Consider the following 22,056-nt stretch of genomic DNA (forward strand, 5'->3'; position numbering starts at 1 on the left):
ACATCAAAGTGCATCTCTTAGGCAAGTAACAATGTATCTGCAGTATTCCCTCGTTATTCACGAACTTGCTATCCGCGAATTCCATCAGATAGAGAAAGAAAGCGTTGAGAAAGTGATGAGTTCATTTTATAACCTACTGTATTATTGAATACTTTCATATTTATTTTTATTTACTTTATGTTTATCATAACCAATTAAAATGTTTGTGTTATTATGACCATTTCAATGTATTTAATAGCTTATTAGAAAAGTGCGTTTAGAGTATTTGGCTGCTATAAATGTCCACACAATAAGCCACTTCATTGAGCCGTCATTTTCGGCCAGGACACTTCTGAAAAAAAGAGCTACATAGCTCAGCTGTGGGCCTTACCTGGTAAAAAATATACATGTAGTATATATATCTAGTCTCGTTTCAGTTTTTAGGAATAGCTCTTGATTTAAAGCTTTCGTGGTCTTTCGGTAAAGTCACGTAGATAGAAAAATAATACATCACGACGTTTTGATCACAACACAAGCGATCGTCTCACCTGAAGATGATTGCTCGTGTTGCGATCGAAACGTCACGATCTATAATTTTTAGGAATAATTCATCGAATTGCAACAGGGGGCGAATCATCCCAGGTCGAGTCTCTTTCACAAATCAGCCCCAATCACAGACATCAGCTGAGCAGACACTGCCATTTGATCTGCCAAATATAACCCTTTAGAAGTTGAACTTTCATAAATGAGTAACTGCCCGGCTGAAAAACAACAACAAAACAAGAGATCTCACTTTTAATCTCGAGTGGGATTCCCAGGATGAAACCTCAGGAACCCAGACGGCACTGGCTTAACAATTAGATGTCAGCAGGCCAAGTCAGCCATCGCATCGCGACTAGTTTTAAATACCAGGTAAATCGACGTGGGCGTTGCATAAATAACCTCCCACCGAAGCCTCCGTATAATAGAGCGAGATGACAGTTGTTGTCCAAAAGCTAAAAGGGGGTAAACGGAAAACACAAATAACTAAAGTAGATGACGTAGAGTAGAGAATAGCCTATTTTTTTTATTTTATCAGGTAAGGCCCACTGAGCTATAGCTCTATAGCTCGAGAGCTCGGTGGTCCTTACCCGAGACAAGGGCCGTGATAGTCCCGAGAGCGGAGGGACCCAATTATTATAATTGATTATTACGCTCACAATACAAGCCTCAAACGTTGCATCAATTATTTCACGATAACATGCAAATTCCATGCACGTTGTGTGCTAAAATCACATTAAGGCCGAGGCATCGAACAACACGAATGAAACGAGATACAATTCTAAGGAGAGGGTAAAAAAATGTTCCTAAAATAACTGATTCTTGAATCAAATCAATAGCATTTTTTTAATTAATTCGAATCACGAAGATAACTCAGGGAGGTGAGCTGTTACATGGCCCGGTGATTATCACCACTGGTAGCACACATCAACGGTCCAGCAGTCAAATTACCCACAGGTCACATTCGGTTCAGACTTGAGTTTCTACTCCATTAAGTGTCTCATTATCGTCGCATCACAGAGACTAAAAAAAGGCCAGGGCATAGCCGAATTAGCAAATTGTACAGGAAACGGTCATCACAGTGCAGTGCTTGCAGACTGAATCCACAAGCACAAGTTCTTTCTCGTGCGCATGCGACTCCGAATGATAAAAGCACTGGCGTGGGTGGTTAATTGGTCGAGGCAGATATGTGACGGTCGGACGCGCGCCGCCGTTGTATTTTCCACTTAAATCACCGCAGTATTCCCAGCGCCTCGTGTATTCAGATTTTGTCAGCGCACGCGCTTGCGTAGTCCTTATGGGTTTGCCCAGGCGTACGTCTGCAATATCCTCTGCATTTGCACAAGAAAACCCACAGCGACAGCCGCCCTAATGCAAACAAAACATGTCTCCACCAGCAATGCAACTTTCATAAAAAAAACACTATTGGCTGGGCCATTAAAGGGCACCAGTTAAATGGCTGATGCCTACACTCTTTCATGCATTGGCTTACGTGCGCGGCTATGAAATACTTTAAGTTAAATGGTAAAAGCTCTCGATAGTGCAGTGCAGTTACTCTTGATAAAGAATGCAGTGTGTGTGCCGTGCCCATAAAACATCACCACTCATATCCTACCAGTGTGCAGCTCAGCTCATGCGGAGAATGCTTCTTTTCTTTAAAACTGCTTTTTGTGATTAGTTTGTTGTCCTTCCCCCGCACCTCCTGACTAGCACGGTTGGCTACGTACGGTGCGAAAGAAGTTCACCACGCAAACATACGTACAATTAACAGCTTCTATGTTGCCTAAACATTTCAAGACAAACGCATTTTTATAAAAACACACTTACAGCAGCCGTAACTGTTAACCACAAACAAAAGCCTCGTACACACGGGCCGAGCGCTCTCCAGTTCTCTCTAGAATTTGCTGCCCAAAATAATAAAATTAAAAACCCTCATTACACTAAAACTATATGACAAGGACATAACCAATGACCCAAACAATGATGACGTGAACTAGGAACATTTTGATTACTTTTACCCTTTCTATCCCAACAAAAATGGAAAGCATTTTCTTTCGACAAACGGCTCAGCAGGAAAGCTGTTAAATTTCGATTTAAAGCTTTCGTGACTGCAGGGATTCATCTTCTTGGTTCTTTCGGTAAAGTCACGTAGAAGGGAAGTAATAAAATAATAAAAATAAAACATAATAAAACAATTCTCACGACGTTTCGGCCACAACGCAAGCAGCCGTCCTCAGGTGAAAACCAGGTCCGTCGAGGCGACAGAGTCTGAATGAAACATATGCTAAATTCCTTTTAATATGCAAATTCCTTTGTCAATGCGCCCAGCTTATATATATGCTCCAAGCTCGTGTGCTGTTTCATTCAGACTCTGTCGCCTCGACGGACCTGGTTTTCACCTGAGGACGGCTGCTTGCGTTGTGGCCGAAACGTCGTGAGAATTGTTTTATTATGTTTTATTTTTATTATTTTATTACTTCCCTTCTACGTGACTTTACCGAAAGAACCAAGAAGAGGAAAGCTGTTATTCAACAAATGCAGTGCTTAGAGTACACTCCCAAGAAATGTAACAATAACCACGGTAGAGAATGGAATAATTTTGTACCCAGCAAAAGACTGCCAGTTCCTCAGCAAAGAAACCTGATACAGGGAAGACTTCCCCTTTCATAAGGACAGGATTCATCGAGCGCTTGCAACAACCGCGTATGAACGCTTCTTTCGCACCTGCGCTAATCGGAGGTGCAGGGAAAGACAACAAACTGAACACAAAAAGCAGTTCTTAATGCCTTCCCTTACTTGCGGATGAATGCGAAGAGAACAAATTTGCCACGCAAATGCCGCTGTTTGTAAAAACTAAGATGGATAATGTGCCACGACTAAAGCACCCGCTGCAACCACGTCCGAGCCACTCTTCTTATATCTGCAAACGTGTGGATAAACACGGGCGAATGCAGCTGCTGCTGCGGCGGCGACTACTTACGAAACACTTCTATCCGCGAATAGGAAGAAATTCACGTGCAGATTCTCTCATTCATGATGGGCACGGATAGTAGGATGGATCAGCGACAATCTTGGCCAATTCTCAGTAACCCCTCTTCTGCAGACTGATTTGGGACCGCGGATAATAAGAGTCGTGGATAATACGCCCATTGCTACGAGGCGCTACACTGCACGTAACACACATAAATCCGTATGCATAATGTTAACAAGTAAATAAAATGTTATGGATAAGATAAATTCCATACAGGGACTCCTCTGCTTATGAACGAGTTAGGTTCTAGAGGTCTGTCCATAAGTCGATTTGTTCGTAAGTTCAGCTTTACTCCCGTCGATTCCAAACACGTTGTACGGCAAGCACACTAAACACAGGGAATGGCTTTAAAAGTTGTATCATCTCTTGTAGATGTATATGCCACTGGTTCTTCACGTTCTGCAGATGGAGATGCCACCACCGCCATCTATTGCGCGGCGGTCGAACTTACGACTCTCGGTCTGAGCAGGCAACTGGACATAGGGACAGGTTTGTTTGTATCTCTGCAAGTTCGTAAGTCGAATGTTCGTAAGTAGAGGAGTTCACGTACTTGCACCGACATACCCTCTTCTGAATTAGATCCTGTAACGTTTGTATTTCACCAGGGCATACCTAAAGCGCTACGCGACAGCGCCACTGGTTTTTAACATAAGTACAGTAAAGACAAGCAATGGTATTCAGTCAAGCTACGCTTTAATTGCTTACGTAAATATTTTAAAAGTAGTAACAAATTTCCCAAGCATATAATTGCAATACACTTTACTCAATCACTCAAGGCTAGCTACACATGAGCATCTATGAATGTAAAAATGATACAACGCAACATGTGTTTATCACATCAACTTATACGTATGGATGTTGAACTTCTTTCGCACCGTACGTAGCCAACCTTGCTCATCCGTCCACTGGTGGATGTTTGTTGTTTAGTTTAACACGTAGGACTTTAACGACCAATATTATCCACGATGTATTTTTTGGGTTAGGGGCCGTCCATAAATGACGTCACGCGATTTTGGACGTTTTTTGCCTCCCCCCCTCGTCACAAAAAGTCAGACCCCCCTCAAATATGACGTCACAAAGCTCTGCCCCCCCCCAAAAAAACACAAATCGCTTTAAAATATTGTCATTGTAGTGCGTATTTAATGTGCCGCTGCACTTGTAGGAGAAAACATTTATTAAAAAGTCTATTTAATTAAGTAGAACGTATTGACTATATTTAAAGTTGCGTATTTTGATGTGACGTCACATTTCTCAAACCCGTCACACATCATCACAAATGTCTGACCCCCCCCCCCTCCCGAGGTGCGTGACGTCATTTATGGACGGCCCCTTACGAGTTCAGCACACCGCTTGTGTGTTGGAGAGTAAACCCACAACGTTGACAATTCGAGTGCTGTGACGGTCCGCTGGTCAGTGTGGGTTTGATGAGAGGCGAGCCCAGCACTCGTTCAGACATTCGTTCACCACTGAAGTTAACCATGACCGGGAATTGAACTTAGGCGGTCGAGCTTATCGCGCCGTGCATCAACCACTCTGCCACGACCCCGGCCAGCATACAGTACAATGATACCGGTGATAATATTGCATAACACCGCACACAGAACATTTTTATTCTGTACCATAGGCCTATTCAGACTTGAGTAACTTTACCTTTAAAATAAACCACTATGCCTTTAAAGCCCCTTTTCACACACAAGAGTTGCTTTTCATTTGTACAGTACGTGAACTCTACATGTGAACGTGTGTGCATGTACAGTCCGTTTGGCAGCATTCCCCACATGGCGCAGACAGTGACCTATTTGGCCATACTTCTCCGTGCTGGTCAGTGTGGGCTGGTGAACGTGGGAGGAGTACAGAACAGCAACGGATTTTGCTCCGCTGCCCACTACTGCCCACAACACCGAACACACCTTTTTTAGTGGGAGATTGCTGCCCATGCATACACCCTCCAGGCTCACACCTGCTTAGCTTGTGAGAGCTGCTGAAATCGGGCACGCTCCGGGTGACCCAGTGCAGTACAGCATCAGATTTAATACATTTTCTATGAGTTTAAACGACAGACAGCCAAGTAATGCTAAATCTGACAAATTTGGCTACTTTGAATATTCAGTATGGCTACAGGATGCCGCCATTGCTTAACGATTAGCAACACTTGACTGGCAAGCCAGAAGCCGCTGGTTCCATCTCCCGAGGTGGCAGTCACGATGGTTACGTTCCTCAACTCCCACCGCTTCTGTCCACCCAACAGTGTGAATGGGTACTGTTACTGTCCACTGCAGTTGGTAGTTTGGGGTAAAGTGTAGGTACCCCCACCTCTATGCAGGGCGCCTGGAGAGCGTGGAAGGGTAGGCCAAAAACACACTTTAGAGGGGCCATCTAGGACACCCTCTCGTGGAAGTCCTTCCGCAGCGGTGCCATGAGCAAGCAATTGCAGCACTGCACCTTTAAACCGTTTCCATTCTCATACTTCTACAGACAATCTCTGTGATATGCGAAATGCGTATTTACGTGTCGCGAAGAGTTCAACGTAAACCAAGACTCAGAGTAATTTACAAGTACAAGACAAACACCGGCACAATGCTCATACAGCACGAGGTAAATAAAAATGCCTGCTTGTTTAAACACTGTCAGCCCTGATGCAGTGGTGGAAATTCTCATGACAGTGTTCAGTCTCTGCACGGGACAAAGTGGTGCTTGTTTCTATTAAATCCAGATGAATGGTAGGCCGAGATGAGCATGTACTGGCATTAGAACTGGGCCAGATACGTAATGAATATATACATTCTGCATAATTTACAGCCATTCAACAATCTACAATGCTCGTTGAAGGCCTCCTCAGACTGTGGGGGTCGTTTAACCATACTTCACCAAACTGGACTGGTACTGGTTGTTAAGAGGGGGGGGGGGGGCAACAGGAAGCTATCACTCACCACTGAGTTTTCCATATGGGAAAAAACCAAAAACATCTACGAGATGCACACGCTTCCCCATTGTGCTGTAAACATAGGGTGCAACGGTATTGTCCAACGCCTTGTGGAGCCACAAGGCCGGGCACTGGTGTGCGATAGGGTGACGGGATGTTAACTACCTCGCCCGGCATACAGGAGGTCGCGGGTTCCATCCCGACCCTGACACCTGTTCTATATTGGAAGTTTGCGTGCCTCTCTCCCCGAGGTAGCGTGGATTTTTCTCCGTGTCCTCCGTTTTTTCCCCTCCACGTTTAGAATTAACGTCTCGCGTTCCAGAGCATTTGGCTGCTCTAAATTTCAACGTGGTGATGATAAGCCACTCCCCGTTGAGCCATCATTTGTGATAGCCAGGGCACTTCTGAAAAAGATGTATAGCTCAGTGGGCTTTACCTGGTCAAATTAAAATAGTTTTTTTTTATAGTTCAGAAAGTGGAGGCAACCAAGACGACGACCGTCCTTCATCGAGGTGCTTTATCGTCATGAGACACTAGACGACGTTGCACTATCTCCGCCATCACGCATCATCGTCGTCATCCGTCATCAGTCACTCGCGCGTCTGCTAAATACTGCAGCCTACGGCCAAGTCAGCACCAGCCCTGCGAGCCTCGCGTTGCAGTATGCCGCCCCCATCGTGGATTTATGCCTTTCCCTTGGTGGTCGACCTCTAAGGCCGCTCCTCCCACGCCCGTCCCAATCAAGTTGTTTCATCGCGACGGCGATGGCGCCCACAACAAAATCCATCAAGATCATCATTATCATTGCCACCATTTCACAATAGGCATCGTCATCGTTTTATTGTTATAAACTAAGCTATTAAAAAAACATGTTTTATTTTACTAGATAAGACCCACTGAGCTATGTAGCTCTTTTTCAGAAGCGACCTGGCTACAAATGATAGTCCAACGAAGTGGAAATTCATGGCAACCTCATCTGCGGTGATGATATTGAGCAGTTGATGTGCGATTAAGCAGGCCATATAGGCACATCAGTAGTAGGTAAATCGAACTGATATAAAGTGGATACTGAAGTGATTTTTTTTCCTCCTATTTTTATTTTACCAGGGTAAGGCCCACTGAGCTAATAGCTCTTTTTCAGAAGCTCCCTGGCCACAAATGATAGCCCAACGAAGTTGTTGATCATGTGGAAATTTATAGCAGCCAAATACTATAAATGCATGTTGATTCTAAATGTGGAGTGAAAAACCGGAGGACCCAGAGAAAAATCCATGCGACCACGGGGAGAGACACACGCAAACTCCAAATATACTGCAGGTGTCAGGGTCGGGATCGAACCCACGATCTCCTGCATACCAGGTGAGGAAATTAACATCTCGCCACCGCGGCGCAATCATCTTTGTCATCATCCACAATCATTCACCATCAGACAAATCCTCCTCGCTATCATCGTAGCGCAGTGTGGGTTCATAGCAGTGTGTGCTAACCGCTCTGCCACCGTTCCACCATCTTCCTATTATCTACGGATAATTGGAGGAATCACACATATGCCCTACTCTTCAGATAATGAGGACCACAAACAAGAGCGGAGGGAATAAGATTTGCAGCGTGCATTTTCCCAAGCTATTTAAATTAATTCAAGACTTTATTTACGACAGAGTTATAATATAATAGAAGAGCTGCGGAATTTATTTTTCAAGAAACCTCAGTTATAAGCAACACAGACTCTAATGCATTACTTAAATGTTACATACGTGTTCGTGGTAGAACGCGACAAGCTGGAAATGAAACAATTGTTAAAGTATAAAAATAATCAGTTTAACACGTAGGCTTTCACGACCAATATCATCAATAATACAGGTTTTTTGGGTTAGATCGTGTAAATATGTGTCATTAAACCCGCCACCACCCAGACTATATATCCAGGATAGCCGTGAACTGAGTGTTAAGCCGCTTTTTGGTCGGGATAAATTAGACATTTGGCCAATTCTTTAAAACAAGCGTTTGAATGGTGTTGTACGAACGTTTGTTGAACTTCATAATAAAAGGTTTTTGGATTAGATCGTGTTATTATAAATGTGTCGCAACTCTCCACCACCGGACACGGCCAATCAAATTCTAAATGTTGTGGATTCACTCTGCAAACACACCGGTGTGCTGAAGAAGTAACTGTTTGACGTTTTGTTAACGTGACACATTTTTTACTGATTGGCCGTGTCGGGTGGTGGAGGGTTGCGACACATTTATCATAACGCGATCTAACCCAAAAACCTTTATGAATAATACTGGTCGCGAAAGCCGACGTGTATGTTGAACTTCCTTCGCGCCATACGTAGCAAACCATGCTCATCGGAGGTGCTGTTTTAACGAAAACGGTGCATAGGGATAATAAAACTCATGAACCCACATCATCTGCAGGAGACTAAGTTGGAACCTGTGATCCAAGTCCAAGATAACAAACAACCGTGAGGCTGTGGATGTTGTTTTTGAGAGAGTACTTGTCCAGATAGCGAGGAAGATCTCCACCATTCACATCTTAAACTCAGGAAAGGCGAAGCCAGAAAATGTATCCTCTAAAAGCTGGAAACATTTGAACCTAGAGAGCCGACATCTTTTCGTTTTCCTTTCCTTATGTTGTTTCTATGGTTGGTGGTGCTGATGTCAAATTGCATATGAAAAAAATGAGTAATTCAGTAATATGGTAATATTGCTTAAGAGAGACTTATAAATAATGTACATGTATGAAAAATTTAACTATACCGTACAGTATTATAAATCAAAGCCTCTGCATGCCTCAAACCAACCTCAATGCACTGATTATATATTTTCACACTCTCCGGATAAGAGTTTTGCGAACATAGCCAGCCAGTGTTGGACAAAGTGCTGAAAGGAACAGAGGAGGGTCGTGAGAATTCAGTGGGGGTATTTATAAAAAGGATCGCCCCTTTGCACCGGCTTGAATTGACCGGTGCATCGGGTCACCTAAAGCTACAACGCGGGGCCCCTAGATGTTGGAATAACAAAAACAATAATTCAGTGCAAACTTAAGACCTAGGCAGTCATGCAAGCCAGCTTAAGCAAGTGTCTTCCAGCAGCAGGAATCCTACTGATTACCATGAGTTCCATTGCACAGTGCATACAGAAATGCTTTCACGGTGCACAATGCTTCCAAAAATACATGCAATCCATGACGGGGGCTTAAGGTGAAACTTAACGTTACATAAAAAAACGCCGCACATAGTTACAAGAAAAAGTAAAACACAGCCGCCTTGTCAATCCACTGCTGGATGATGGCCTCCCCACGCCGTGTTGGATGTAGGTAGTTGTTTGACCATACTTCACCATATTGGTCACACAGCAGGCTGGTGAACGGGCGGGGGGGGAAGCCCCAGACCGGTTCAGGTATCACTCACCACTGGTGTTAGATTAGATTTATTTCAGCGGGAAGAACCCAATAGGTTTTCGGTTCTATTTCATGGGCATCCTGTGACTGTACAGAAGTTATACGGTGCACGTCTAAGTTACAATCATGGCTTCATAGATCAGGATGCAAACAGAAAGTATCGGTAAAGTGCTTTGCTTGTTGGCAATAATAGGAACCCAAACTCAGGTCACCAGGTTCAGTGTCGCTGCAATAACCAATAACTCGGCCAGTGCCCCAGACCCATGCAATGTTACAATGTATTTATACAAAAACGTGTCATCGTCTTGAAACGTGAGCACACAACAAGCAAAATGTTGATATTGGCATTTGTATGTAGCGTTCTAAAGCAGACACAAAAACACCATCATATCATCAACAAGACAGCTCACACTTCATGCACTACACAAAAAACTGCCGATTTATATAGTTATCCTTTTAGCCTGTTTGACCTTGGCTCTAATAACGCCTCTAAATAAGCGGCATGCGTGTTCTCAAATCTTAATGTATGATCCAAAGACTCATCATCATCCGCCACGACCAATCCACTGCTGGATGAAGGCCTCACTAAGCCTTCACCATCTCTCATGGTCTTGAGATTGAAAACTCCACCGTGCATCTGCACGCGAGCTGATTTTATCGCTCCATCTCCACGGTTTGATGAGTGGACATCCATCGGATGCGTTCCATCCTTAACTTGGAACGGATGCTTTCTAGATTAAATGTAATTGACGCTAATTCGCAGCTCGCGTTTGTGCCATTACGAGTGTGTTTCACGCCAACATCGCCAAAGAGGGAATATGTCCGAGAGGAGAACGTGGACATGGAGGGAAGACATCAGCTTATGCGCAGGAAACGAGACTGTGGTATCACAGAAGCAAGAGGGACGACCGTGAGACATTCATCCAGCAGTGGACAGAACATGGCTGTTGCCACTGCTGATGGTAATGATTATCGGCAAATATTTGACTTTCAGTTGCTTGGGAACACTTGGCTCTCCCAACTCAAATATAATGTCCATTTGTCACTGGTCAATCAATAACCCAGAGCATCACAAATGCCAACCCAAGAAAATAGGGATTTCACTCTCCTTCATGAACAATTTTCATTGTGTTTTGTTAAAGTATTTCTAATGACAGCATCTACATCGAAACAATATGCCTTTATATTACAGTTTAAACTAAACGTGATATCGAACAGATTCCACCAGGCATGATGTATACAGTAAAGTAATTATTAAATTGTTAAAATGATATATCCTTTGAGACTATCACTTGCGTACACAGTATTGTAACTATAGAAACGAGAGCATTAAGAGGTCGAACATTGAAAAGGCTACGGGAAATTAGAATGTGCTTGCAAGACCTTGGGCCGTCGAAAATAATTGTTTTTATGAAAAAGCATCCAGTTCACCATTTCGATAGACTGCAACGTGTCCCCTGGCATGTCACACCTTTAGTAAATTACGAGAAAAATATGTTTGTTTCATTAAATACTCGGTTCTGTTAATAGCTGACCTACATCCTAAAACGGGGTTCCTCTCCGGTCTGAACAACTTCAGTCCGGCACTCATTTCTACGCGTGACAAATATTATTTCCCCACATCAAAGACCCACTTCTTGAGAAGCTCATTCACCAGCACAAAGTATTCACACACAGTGAATACATACGCCCCTTTAAAAAGAGTACAGAGCCACATTTAAAACAGGAATACCCTTCCCACCACGTGCTACTAATTTCCAGCACGAATGATGCACGCTCTCCCGACAATAAAAAAACATAATGCCAAGACTACATTGGGCCTATTGCGATTCAAGTGCTCCTGGGAAAGCCTCCACATCTTCTTGCCTATTCCGCTTGTGCAAACAGCAGCGTGTTTGACTTTGAAATGCCTCCTCTTTCACAGTCCTCGCACGAAGAATTAAAAAAACACAGAGGACTACTACAGTGGTAGTAGTAGTAGCAGTAGCCTTGTCCAGCTGCTTGCTGCCCAACATGAAGGTGGCCAGTGTTTGCCAAAGCGGTCCATAAGGTTGACACAGCTGGGCTACACAGATGTATTTCATCATCTGTGTACCCACTTACACCCGGGCCGCCCACCGCCCACCTTATTCTCGCAGTGCGGAACATATTGATTAGACAAACACTTGCACTCGCTCGCACACAAACAGCAAGGAGGAACGGCGGCGTACACACTTGTACCGCTCTACATTCAACATTCTTTGCACGGTGTATATATATGTACACTTACGTGACTTTACCGAAAGAGCCAAAGTGTATGGATTCCTGCAGTCACGAAAGCTTCAAATCAAAATTTATGTATGTTGTCGTTTCATTTAAAGACCTTTGTCAATCCACTGTTAGACGAAGACCTCGTCATTCCGTGTCGGGCATGGAGGATGTCTGACCATACTTCACCACGACAGACAGTGAAGCTTGGGGGGGGGGGGGTGCTTAGGACTGGTCCAGATATCGTGCGCCGCTCACTTCAGCTGTGGCCGGGAATCAGACTCAGGCTATTGGGTTCATGGCGCAGACAACTCAAAACCACTCCACCTATGACAGATACAATATAGTCGAACTGAAATGTGCACAAGTACAATACTATATTGTACTACATACTGCAATGTAGAGGGTGGGCTACAGTGCATGCGTACTGTGGTCTGTTATGTGTATTTTATATCAATTGCACATATGCATAAGCATCTCAAATGTATTGGTATCAGAGGTCTCATTTTTGCAAACTTAAATTTTATACACTCCCACACAGCAGGGGGGAGCATTTATGTATGGTACTCTTTAAAATGTATGGAGGGTGATCCGTGGATAGATACCACACTAAAATACTTGAAGGTAGGGAGAATTGAGAGAAAACAATATACTTTATTTCAAAGCCTCTACATATCTCTTTCCAACCGTATTAAAAGTTTACATTATAAAATCCCTGTAGGATATGGAGTGCCATCGCTTTTACAATATTAAATCACCTGTTGAGATGGCACAATGGATCATTAGAAATCAGTAGGGTATCTTTAACGGTTCACCTCAATAATACAAACATTGTACGGTATAATATAAATACAGTACAGTTTATTCATGCAAAACTCTTCACATTGGTGACCTTGCATACCCGTAGCGGGGTGATCTTAGACCTTTTGATTATACATTTTTTCCCCGAACTCTGCCCTCAATACAAAACTCTCTCCCTAACCATACTAGATCACGTCCATGTTGTTACACGTACAGGATACACATGGACGATACCGAACTTAATATCGTGTTTTCTAGACATTGCGGAAAGTGCAGAAAAATAAACTCAACTTAAAAATAAACGAAACTTTTGATGTTACCAGATAAGGCCCACTGAGATGTGGCTCTTTTTCAGACGCGACCTGGCTATCACAAATGATAGCTCAACGAAGTGGCTTATTCACGTGGACATTTATAACAGCCAAATACTCAATTGTTGTACCGTACATCTATTCTCCCCGCCTTCACCCACTTTCCATGACCGGCTCGGTGGAGAATGACCAAATACCAGTGGGGCATAGCGAGGCCCTCATGCAGCAGTGGATTGACAACAGGGATGTACAGGTCCATCGAGTATTATCCGCACTACACAGTACACAACACATGCATACCCTGCACATACTGTACAGTGCACGCACACACAGGGAGTGTGTAATACAGTACACTGCCAAGCCACCATTAAATTAACCAACACTAAATTGCTGCCCTGGCAAATCTAGGCCCATGAGACCCAACAGACCCAACATCGAATTACCTGGGGAGGACCTGACTGCAATTCCCTCGGTTCCACAAAACACTGATAATTATCAGTAATTACAATCACCTCTCACAATCATACTACAGTGCCCATGCCTTGCGGGGGCCGCGTTTGTCAGCAGACCACAATGCAGATTTCATTGTTGGACCATACTATGCTGGGACATCTATGCTCCCCGCCTTCACCAACCCGCAGTGTTCTGCGAGGCTGAGAGTGTAGTCAAATGCCCCTCCATGACCCATGGGGAGGATCTCATCCAGTAGTAGTTTGAAAAAAGGCCTGTATGTGCATCATGTGATGCATAATACATATATAAGCTGCACAAACAGGTATATATGTAGGGGTATGTACAGCACAGCAGACAACTGTGAACATATCAATGCTTCGACACGCTGCCATGAATTCTGGCCGATTTTATAAATTCAAAGAGAATAAATAACTTTTGTGAATTTTAACAAAATAAATTTACAGCCCCTTGTCAAAGCCACAGCTGGATCAAGGCAGTTACAGGTCATGGGAGTAGTTTGACCATACTTCACCATGCTGAAAAGCGAAGGATGGTGAAAGCGGTGAAGATAGATGCAAGAGCATGGAAGTACAGTACAACCAAATATTTTCTTTGCCTTGCCCTCTGCCACCCACCATGTAGCCCCGCAGCAGCCTATAACGCCTATTTTCTGCACATCCAAGCAATATCCAAATTAAAACAACGCTTCAAGCCCTGACATATATACTCTGAGTGATCTGGACATTTGGTCACAGGCAGTGCTGTCCAACATTCGGTTGATAATTAAATGTTCTGTACGTTTCACCTGCACTCAAACACAACACACGCACACTACTTGCACGAAACACAATGTGCATCGTCCACAACGTTAATGAGCTATCTGGCATTTTGTTCCCAGACCTTACAAAGGGGGGGAGGTGGGTCGGCCACGTTGTAAATGACACGCCATTTAATTAACTTTTTTTTTTACACCTTAGAGGAGAGAGATCAAGCGGCCACTGTGGACTACGCAAAAGATACACAACAACACACTTACACCGTGCCGCGTGTGCGCGTTGCCTTTACAGCGTCAACCACTGCTGCACACACACACACACGTGTGTAGTGACAACTCTGCAAGCACCTTGAAATGCCAACAGGCCCCGGTGGTTGCTGCTGCTGCTGCTGCTCCCCGCAAGCTATTCCAGCCGGGCCGTATTGATATTTGCAAACCCTCGCAGCACTCGCTAGGATGTCAAAACACTCAACGCATTGGGGTCAATAATACTGCGTGGCCTTCAAAGGGAAGAAGAGGAGGAAGGAGGAGAAGAAGAATAACAAACATAATAGGCGACGTTTCAGACAATTGCCCTTTTTCATAGCACGCAAAGTTGAGTTTTGTTTTAAGTTATTTTGTGCTTGTTGTGTCACCACAACCAACTCACGTTGCCAGCTAACAGTTGCAACGCATGACGCTGGCGGTCAATGGATGCACACGGTACAGTACAAACATGTGTGACACACATGTACAACAGCCCCTTGCGTCGATTCCACTGCTGGATGAGGGAGAGCTCACTACCCCGACGCAGTGCGGTGTGGAGATGGCGGGGAAGGAACAACACGTGGGAGCATAGACAGCCAAATGCTGTTGCTGCTGCAATGTCCTTTGCTGTCCATCACGCAGACAGATAACCACCCCACTGGAACAGCCTACAACACCTGTTATGCAGTTAGTCGCCCATCCTTTCGGTGGACAGCGAGTGACCACGCACACACGCGCACACACACGACCGCACTGCCGTCAACATTTTAGTTTCGCTGTAACCTCGAACGGTCTCCCGTCCGTGGCTTAGGGCTGAAAACTACAAAATTCGTTTGCGAGAAAGCCCAGCATCAACTGCGGGGTCACGTAAACTCGTTTAAGTTAAAGGGTCGCCCTGGTTTTGAACGTGTAAAGCAGAGCGAACGAAAGGGACGATAATTAATTCAACCGGCCAACGGACACGGAACCCTTTGGCCAACATTGGCCCAACGGTTTCTGTGCCCCATCAAACCCCAAACATCGCTGTCCCAACGGTTTCTGTGCCCCATCAAACCCCAAACATCGCTGGCCCAACGGTTTCTGTGCCCCATCAAACCCCAAACATCGCTGGCCCAACGGTTTCTGTGCCCCATCAAACCCCAAACATCCCTGTCCCAACGGTTTCTGTGCCCCATCAAACCCCAAACATCCCTGTCCCAACGGTTTCTGTGCCCCATCAAACCCCAAACATCGCTGGCCCAACGGTTTCTGTGCCCCATCAAACCCCAAACATCCCTGTCCCAACGGTTTCTGTGCCCCATCAAACCCCAAACATCCCTGTCCCAACGGTTTCTGTGCCCCATCAAACCCCAAACATCACTGGCCCAACGGTTTCTGTGCCCCATCAAACCCCAAACATCGCTGGCCCAACGGTTTCTGTGCCCCATCAAACCCCAAACATCACTGGCCCAACGGTTTCTGTGCCCCATCAAACCCCAAACATCACTGGCCCAACGGTTTCTGTGCCTCATCAAACCCCAAACATCGCTGGCCCAACGGTTTCTGTGCCCCATCAAACCCCAAACATCGCTGGCCCAACGGTTTCTGTGCCCCATCAAACCCCAAACATCCCTGTCCCAACGGTTTCTGTGCCCCATCAAACCCCAAACATCCCTGTCCCAACGGTTTCTGTGCCCCATCAAACCCCAAACATCACTGGCCCAACGGTTTCTGTGCCTCATCAAACCCCAAACATCCCTGTCCCAACGGTTTCTGTGCCCCATCAAACCCCAAACATCACTGTCCCAACGGTTTCTGTGCCCCATCAAACCCCAAACATCCCTGTCCCAACGGTTTCTGTGCCCCATCAAACCCCAAACATCCCTGTCCCAACGGTTTCTGTGCCCCATCAAACCCCAAACATCCCTGTCCCAACGGTTTCTGTGCCCCATCAAACCCCAAACATCGCTGGCCCAACGGTTTCTGTGCCCCATCAAACCCCAAACATCACTGGCCCAACGGTTTCTGTGCCCCATCAAACCCCAAACATCACTGGCCCAACGGTTTCTGTGCCCCATCAAACCCCAAACATCACTGGCCCAACGGTTTCTGTGCCTCATCAAACCCCAAACATCACTGGCCCAACGGTTTCTGTGCCTCATCAGACCCCAAACATCACTGGCCCAACGGTTTCTGTGCCCAATCAAACCCCAAACATCACTGGCCCAACGGTTTCTGTGCCTCATCAAACCCCAAACATCACTGGCCCAACGGTTTCTGTGCCTCATCAAACCCCAAACATCACTGGCCCAACGGTTTCTGTGCCCCATCAAACCCCAAACATCGCTGGCCCAACGGTTTCTGTGCCTCATCAAACCCCAAACATCGCTGGCCCAACGGTTTCTGTGCCCCATCAAACCCCAAACATCACTGGCTCAACGGTTTCTGTGCCCCATCAAACCCCAAACATCGCTGGCCCAACGGTTTCTGTGCCTCATCAAACCCCAAACATCACTGGCCCAACGGTTTCTGTGCCCCATCAAACCCCAAACATCACTGGCCCAACGGTTTCTGTGCCCCATCAAACCCCAAACATCGCTGGCCCAACGGTTTCTGTGCCTCATCAAACCCCAAACATCACTGGCCCAACGGTTTCTGTGCCTCATCAAACCCCAAACATCACTGGCCCAACGGTTTCTGTGTCTCATCAAACCCCAAACATCACTGGCCCAACGGTTTCTGTGCCTCATCAAACCCCAAACATCACTGGCCCAACGGTTTCTGTGCCTCATCAAACCCCAAACATCACTGGCCCAACGGTATCTGTGCCTCATCAAACCCCAAACATCACTGGCCCAACGGTTTCTGTGCCCCATCAAACCCCAAACATCACTGGCCCAACGGTTTCTGTGCCCCATCAAACCCCAAACATCGCTGGCCCAACGGTTTCTGTGCCTCATCAAACCCCAAACATCGCTGGCCCAACGGTTTCTGTGCCTCATCAAACCCCAAACATCACTGGCCCAACGGTTTCTGTGCCCCATCAAACCCCAAACATCACTGGCCCAACGGTTTCTGTGCCCCATCAAACCCCAAACATCGCTGGCCCAACGGTTTCTGTGCCCCATCAAACCCCAAACATCACTGGCCCAACGGTTTCTGTGCCCCATCAAACCCCAAACATCACTGGCCCAACGGTTTCTGTGTCTCATCAAACCCCAAACATCACTGGCCCAACGGTTTCTGTGCCCCATCAAACCCCAAACATCACTGGCCCAACGGTTTCTGTGCCCCATCAAACCCCAAACATCGCTGGCCCAACGGTTTCTGTGCCTCATCAAACCCCAAACATCACTGGCCCAACGGTTTCTATGCCCCATCAGACCCCAAACATCACTGGCCCAACGGTTTCTGTGCCTCATCAGACCCCAAACATCACTGGCCCAACGGTTTCTGTGCCTCATCAGACCCCAAACATCCCTGTCCCAACGGTTTCTGTGCCTCATCAGACCCCAAACATCACTGGCCCAACGGTTTCTGTGTCTCATCAGACCCCAAACATCACTGGCCCAACGGTTTCTATGCCTCATCAGACCCCAAACATCACTGGCCCAACGGTTTCTGTGCCTCATCAAACCCCAAACATCACTGGCCCAACGGTTTCTATGCCTCATCAGACCCCAAACATCACTGGCCCAACGGTTTCTGTGCCTCATCAAACCCAAAACATCGCTGGCCCAACGGTTTCTGTGCCTCATCAGACCCCAAACATCACTGGCCCAACGGTTTCTGTGCCTCATCAGACCCCAAACATCACTGGCCCAACGGTTTCTGTGCCTCATCAGACCCCAAACATCCCTGTCCCAACGGTTTCTGTGCCTCATCAGACCCCAAACATCACTGGCCCAACGGTTTCTGTGTCTCATCAGACCCCAAACATCACTGGCCCAACGGTTTCTATGCCTCATCAGACCCCAAACATCACTGGCCCAACGGTTTCTGTGCCTCATCAGACCCCAAACATCACTGGCCCAACGGTTTCTATGCCTCATCAGACCCCAAACATCACTGGCCCAACGGTTTCTATGCCTCATCAGACCCCAAACATCACTGGCCCAACGGTTTCTGTGCCTCATCAAACCCCAAACATCGCTGGCCCAACGGTTTCTGTGCCTCATCAGACCCCAAACATCGCTGGCCAAACGGTTTCAACCCCATGCCACAAACACTGCCAATGCCAGGCCGGGTGGCCACACACACAACATCAACAACATCAACAACATCATCAACACGACTGCTGCGATCCTACAGTAACATCGTTGCGCACCACTGGATATCAACTGCAATACTTATTGGCGCCTTACATCCCTCTGTGTGTGTGTGTGCATCTCCCCCTTCGGTCATCTCAGTGGGCCGCCCCCCACGGCACCACCACCTGGGTCCGTGCCGAGACCTCCTCCTGCCAGCAGCGAAGCCCTTCGACGAGTCCACGTGGCCGCCTCAACGTGCACCTGGCCTGGCACAACGGCGCCGCGGCCTCCTTAAAACGTGGCAACTCTTGCTCAAGTGGCGTTTGGGCCCTCGTGAACTGTAACCCATAGAGAAGCAGCAACAACAGTAGCAGCAGCAACAACAACAGCAGCTACTACTGCTGTTGTCGCTGCTGCTTCATAAACCCTTCCTACCCCATCGCACGCACGGAGCCTCCCCCCCTCCTCTGCACCGCCGCTCGAGGAACGAACGCGGCCCTCCTCCTCCACTCCCGTGATGCACCGTGCAGAGAAACCATAAACAATAACATCATCACCATCATCATCAGCAGCAGCACCACCGTCGCCGTGACAGCAGCTCGATGCTGCAACAATGCACCGCTCGCTCCTCCGATCCCTCCTCATCCCCCCCTCTCCCTCATCACTATTCTCCCTCCTCATTCAATTCTCACCTCCGAACTCCTCTTTTCCACTTGGCCATTCCCCTCTTGCAGTCTCTCACCTCCTCTCTCTCTGGTACCCTCCTCCATTATCTTGCCCCTCTCCCATCATAACCACCCACATCTCTCCTCTCTCTCTCTTCCATCATCACGTCCCCATCACCTCATCTCTCCCGTCGTATCTCCTCTCCCGTACGACGATGGTGTCGTTTTAAAGGACATCACCCACACCACCTTCTCTACCGATAGCTTTCCCCCATCCTCTAGCCCGTCACCTCCTCACTCACACCTCGATCTCACATCCTCCCGTCTCTCCTCACAACCATCTCCCACCACCACCATCTCCCACCACCATTACCTCATCTCTTATCACCACCTCCCACTATCCCTATCATCTCCCACCCTCCCCATCACCCTCTCCCCATCACCATCTCCCCATCACCACCTCCCACCCTCCCCATCACCATCTCCCCATCACCCTCTCCCCATCACCATCTCCCCATCACCACCTCCCCATCACCCCATCACCATCTCCCTCTCCCACCCTCCCCATCACCACCCCCACTCTCCCCATCACCATCTCCCCATAACCATCTCCCACTCTCCCCATCACCCTCTCACCATCTCCCCATCACCACCTCCCCATCACCACCTCCCCCTCTCCCCATCACCATCTCCCCACCACCCTCTCCCCATCACCACCTCCCCATCACCACCTCTCCTACCCTCCCCATCACCACCCCCACTCTCTCCATCACCATCTCCCCATCACCATCTCCCACTCTCACCATCTCCCCATCACCCTCTCACCATCTCCCCATCACCATCTCCCACTCTCCCCATCACCATCTCCCACTCTCCCCATCTCCCCATCACCCTCTCACCATCTCCCCATCACCATCTCCCCCTCTCCCCATCTCCCCATCACCCTCTCACCATCTCCCCATCACCCTCTCCCACTCTCCCCATCTCCCCATCACCCTCTCACCATCTCCCCATCACCACCTCCCCATCACCACCTCCCTCTCCCCATCACCCTCTCACCATCTCCCCATCACCATCTCCCCATCACCCTCTCACCATCTCCCCATCACCCTCTCCCCGTCTCCCCACGCGCGGCCTGCCTGTCAGGCCGCGCGTCTCCGCCCAATGTAGCAGCAGCAGCAGCAGCGCCGCTTATTTTTACTTCTTACTGAATATCCACGCTCACGTCCACAACAACCACGCAGCAGCAGCAGCAACACCACAACAACAACATTCCTTACGCACTGGAATGCCGCAGACGCCGTGATGGTGGTGGTGGTGAAGACGACGACGACCACGACGATGAAGGCAGCGAGGGCGCTGCTACTGCCGATGCGGACGCCGCTCAGCGCCACCTCACTGACGGCAGGGGGCGGGGCGGGCTGGGGGAGGGGCGGGGCTGGGGGCGGGGCTGGGGAGTGGAGGGGCGGGGCGAGGAAGGGGCGGGGCTCCGGGTGAGCGGTGGGGGGGCGCGGGGTGAGCGGAGGTGGTTGGGGGTGGGGCGAGGTACGCGGGGGAGGGGAGGGGCGCGGGGGAGGGGAGGGGCGTGGGGGAGGGGAGGTGGTGGGTGGAGGAGGGTCGCGGGGGAGGGGAGGGGCGCGGGGGAGGGGAGGTGGTGGGTGGGGGAGGCGATGAGTTCGGGGGAGGGGAAGAGGGGAGGGAGGAATGAGTGAGGAGGAGGTGAACCGGAGGAAGAGAAGCAGGGGAGGAGGGTGGGGGGAATGAGAGGTGGGGGAGGCGTGGGAGGGAATGAGAGGAGGGAGGGGGGAGGGAGAAGAGGGAGGAGGGGCCGGGGGAGTGCTGCGAGTGGGGGCAAGCGAAGAGGGGGGGGGGAGGAGGAGGCGGGTGGTGGTGGTGGTTCTCGAAGAGGAAGCTGCGAGAGGGAGCGGGGGATCCGCCCTGGGGGAGGGGCAGAGCAGCACCCAGGGGCGGGGCCCTGGGGGAGATTGTGGGGGGGGGGGGGGATTCCTGGTGAAGGATGAGGGGGGGGTTCTGTGGGGGGCGAGGGCCCTTCCCAAAATGTCCCGGACAATTCGTCACCGTGCCCCGTGTGCAATGCGGCTTGGAATATCAACATCCTCCTCTTGTCTGCGGTGTACGCCTTCTTCCCTTTGGTTGGAAGGCCTTGAGGCTCAACTTGACACAGAGGGCAGGGAAGTCGACAGCACAGATGACTGGCGCAGGGAAGATTGCGCCAGACAAGTCGGGGTGGAAACAGAGGAGAATTGGTGACCTTCGCACGGAGCGAATTGATATTTCATGAACCGCTAGGAAATTCCACGAGGTGACTTGAAATGTTGATCGCTCTACTCTATAACATCCCCGGAATTATGCGAGGGACGGCCAATGATTTTTGCTCACCGATGCTGGACCGCAGATCGTGGGATTGCGTCGCACAAATCGAAAGTTATCAA

At 48.1% G+C, this 22,056-nt stretch overlaps 1 protein-coding gene across 3 annotated transcripts in view; it reads right to left on the reverse strand.

Annotated features, from left to right (window-relative positions):
• LOC133343890 (phospholipid-transporting ATPase ID-like) overlaps positions 1-21,020 on the reverse strand; it is a 99,900-nt gene extending 78,880 nt beyond the window's left edge. For 2 of the 3 annotated variants that reach the window (XM_061553865.1, XM_061553863.1), the window contains exon 1: positions 20,888-21,020. The gene's annotated coding sequence lies outside the window, so the exon portion shown is untranslated. Of the gene's footprint in view, positions 1-2,134; positions 2,239-20,887 lie in introns of all 3 variants that reach the window. The other variant, XM_061553864.1, reaches the window with a different exon arrangement.
• Between the last annotated feature and the right edge of the window lie 1,036 nt (positions 21,021-22,056).

This window comes from Lethenteron reissneri, chromosome 18, assembly GCF_015708825.2.
Source record: "Lethenteron reissneri isolate LAM-NWPU_2019-01 chromosome 18, ASM1570882v1, whole genome shotgun sequence".
NCBI lineage: Eukaryota > Metazoa > Chordata > Hyperoartia > Petromyzontiformes > Petromyzontidae > Lethenteron > Lethenteron reissneri.